This window comes from Chrysochloris asiatica, unplaced genomic scaffold (genome assembly GCF_000296735.1).
Source record: "Chrysochloris asiatica unplaced genomic scaffold, ChrAsi1.0 scaffold00228, whole genome shotgun sequence".
NCBI classification, from domain to species: Eukaryota; Metazoa; Chordata; class Mammalia; order Afrosoricida; family Chrysochloridae; genus Chrysochloris; species Chrysochloris asiatica.
In genome coordinates, this window is record NW_006408746.1 from 4,304,947 (window position 1) to 4,308,272 (window position 3,326).

Here is a 3,326-nt window from a genome sequence, read left to right on the forward strand (position 1 = left end):
GTCATCTCTTATGCTGTCTAAAGAAGGTATTTGAAATAAATACCTTCTTGCAGAAATGTATCATTCGTTCTCCAGCATCATTTCTTTTATAATTAGTCATCAAATATATCCATCACATCCCAGCCCTATCCAAATCACAATGGTGATATAAAGGCCAGCAGGTATGAATACTCCCTCCTGACAAGGGTCCAGTGTCAGACTCAGATATAAAAATTCAAAAGGTAAATACAATTTCCAAGTGGAAACTGGACAGATTGTCATGTCCTCAAACCACCCTATTCCTATCTCTACTTACTGAAACGAACACGCAAAGTTACGTGAGCTTTCTTCCCATTGAGAAATTTCTAACAATGTTTGCATGATTATGTTCAACATTTCCATCAGATTTTCTAAACTAAGGCACTCTACAGGAAATAAAAACAACACGAGGTTTCAGTGTACTATCAAGTGTGCCAAATATGAGGCTTTATTTCTATTGTTTTTGATAGAATAATTTTTATATATATGCAGGACCCATGTTAACATATGTTTGTTGACTGAGTTCATAGTGAAACAATCAGGTGTTAAATACTTTATTGAGTACTATTTGCTTTTGCTTTTATTTAATGTATTGTTCCTTGCAATGTTTGGGAAGACTTGGGTGAGATTTGAAAGAACTATTTTTATGTCTGTGATTCAGTGTGCGCCAGTTTCCTTATTGATAGTTAAAACAACATGGCATTTACTCAGTTTGCAGTTGAAAAGGTTAGTCCTCATACATTTCCTAATGCGAAGCTACCCTGGATTTCTTGTAATATAAAGGTCGATACAAATAGCAGTTGATTACTGGATATACACTAATCTCCTACAGAAGAGGGGAATGGAACTGGATTAGGTTGTATGTTGTACCTTTAAGAGATTTTAAGAGCTTTTTGATAATGAGGTATATGCTGGCAGTACAGCTGAGCTTATGCAGGCAAACAGAGGATTGAACATTTTTTAACATTTTTTTTTTAACACTTTCCATTTTTTAACATTCGAAACAATGAATCTAATACAAGAAGCCACTCTTTTAACAGAATACTGGCTCTTATCCTCCTTTCTAAACTGCCTAGGAAACAGCTTTCTTTAGAAGGGGAGAAGAATTGAAAGCTCTTAAAGGTAGTGGAGAAGGATAACAGACACTTCCAAATTCTGAGCAGATGTAAAAACACTACAAAACAGAAAATACTGCATTGGCTTGATTCTGACTCATAGCAACCCTATAAGACAAACTGCTCTTTAGGATTTCCCAAACTGTAAATCTCTATGGGAGTATATATACAGCTTCATCTTTCTCCTACAGAGAAATGGGTGGGTTTGAACTGCCAACCTTGTGGTTAGTAGCCCAACACTGAATCTGTTGTACCACCAGGGCTACACTGTGGAAAGCAGAATTCACATCCAATCTTGAATCTTGGGAACGATCAGTGATGGTGGGCAAGTATCAGAAACTGTTTCCATCAGTTTAAAGTCCTCTTCTTTTTCCTCATTTTCAGGCTTAGAGATTTATTACAATCTTTAAGGAGTGTAGCCATCCTCCAAAAGTTTGATGCTAATTGCACTAAAGAGAACATGATTTTTTTTTTCCCCAGATGGAGAGAGGAACAAATATAACAAAACACATTCTAAAAATTCTTATCATTTTATGATGTGGAAAATAGAAACCCATGTGGATCTCAATCAGAATTTCTTGGAAAGTTTAGAGCATAGGCTCCTTCATGGACCAGTTAAATCATAATCCGTTTGTACTAGACCCAGACAGCAGTTCGTTTTAAAATTACCCAGTTAAAATTACCCTGTTGAAGTAAGATTGATACTTCTAAATAATAGTATATATAAAAATTCAGCCACCCAAAAACTCACTGCCACTGAATGAATTTCAATTCCTAACTACTCAATAGGAGACCTTAGAACTGCTCCATAGAGTTTCTGAGGCCATGGAGCAGTTGGTATATTTCGCTGGCCAATCTTTATTTAGAAGCACAATGCTTAACATACTGTGCCACCATGTCTCGTTACAGAAAGACACATCTGACATAAATTATTGCATTCTCACAATGTTGTTGTTAAGTGCCGTCGAGTTGGTTCTGACCCATAGTGACCCTGAACAGGATTTCCAAGGCTGTATATCTTTACGGGAGCAGATAGCCTCATCTTTCTCCCACGGAACCACTGGTAGTTTCGAACTGCTGACCTTGTGGTTCACAGCCCGATTCGTAACTACACAATAGCATATATTAAGTACTGATATTGTTGTTAAACACCCTACAGTCAGCTCTGACTGAGAGGGACAACAGAACGAAATAGTGCCTGATTCTGTACCATGCCGACAATTTCAATGTTTGAGCCCATTGTTGCTGCCATTGTTTTAATTCATCTTGTTTGGACTCTTTCTCTTTTTTACTGACCCTCCACTTTTCAAAGCATGATGCCCTTCTCTAGGAACAGGTCCTTTCTGATAACATGTCTAGAATTTAAGAGATGAAATCTCCAAGGAGCATTCTGTCTGTACTTCTACAAGACTAACTTGATTTTACTTTTGACAGTGCATGCTACTTTCAAATTCTTCTCAAACACCACAATTCAAATGCATCATTTCATCTAAGATCTTCCTTATTCATTCTTCAACTTTCACATGCATATGAGGCAACTGAAAAACCCATGGATTGCACCAAGTGCACCTCGGTCTTCAAACTGACATTTTTGTTCTAGAACACTTTGAAGAGGTCCTTTGCTGCAGATTTGACTAACACAATATGCCATTTGACTTCTTGACTACAACTTCCAAAAGCATTGCTTGTGGATCAAAGTAAACTGAAGTCTTTGACAATTTTAATATTTTATCCATTAATCATTATGTTATGTATTGGTCCAGTTGTGAGGATTTTTGTTTTCTTTACATTGAGGTGCAATCCATACTGAAAACTGTAGCCTTTAACCTTCATCAGTAAATATTTCAAATCCTTTTCACTTTCAGTCAGCAAGGTTGTGTCATCTGCATATCTCAAATTGTTAGTGACTCTGCCTCTAATCCTGAATACTTGTCCTTCATATAATCCAACTTCATGGGTTATTTGTTCAGCATACAGATTTAATAAATATGGTGAAATGATACAACGTAGGCTCATGCCTTTTCTGATTTAAAAACATTCAGCATCCCCTTGTTCTATTTTAATGTACAGGTTCTTTATGAACACAATTGAGTGCTCTGGAATACCCATTCTTCAAAATATTATCCATAGTTTGTTAAGATCCACACAGTCTAGAGTATTTGCATCATCAGTTAAGTACAAATAAACATCTCT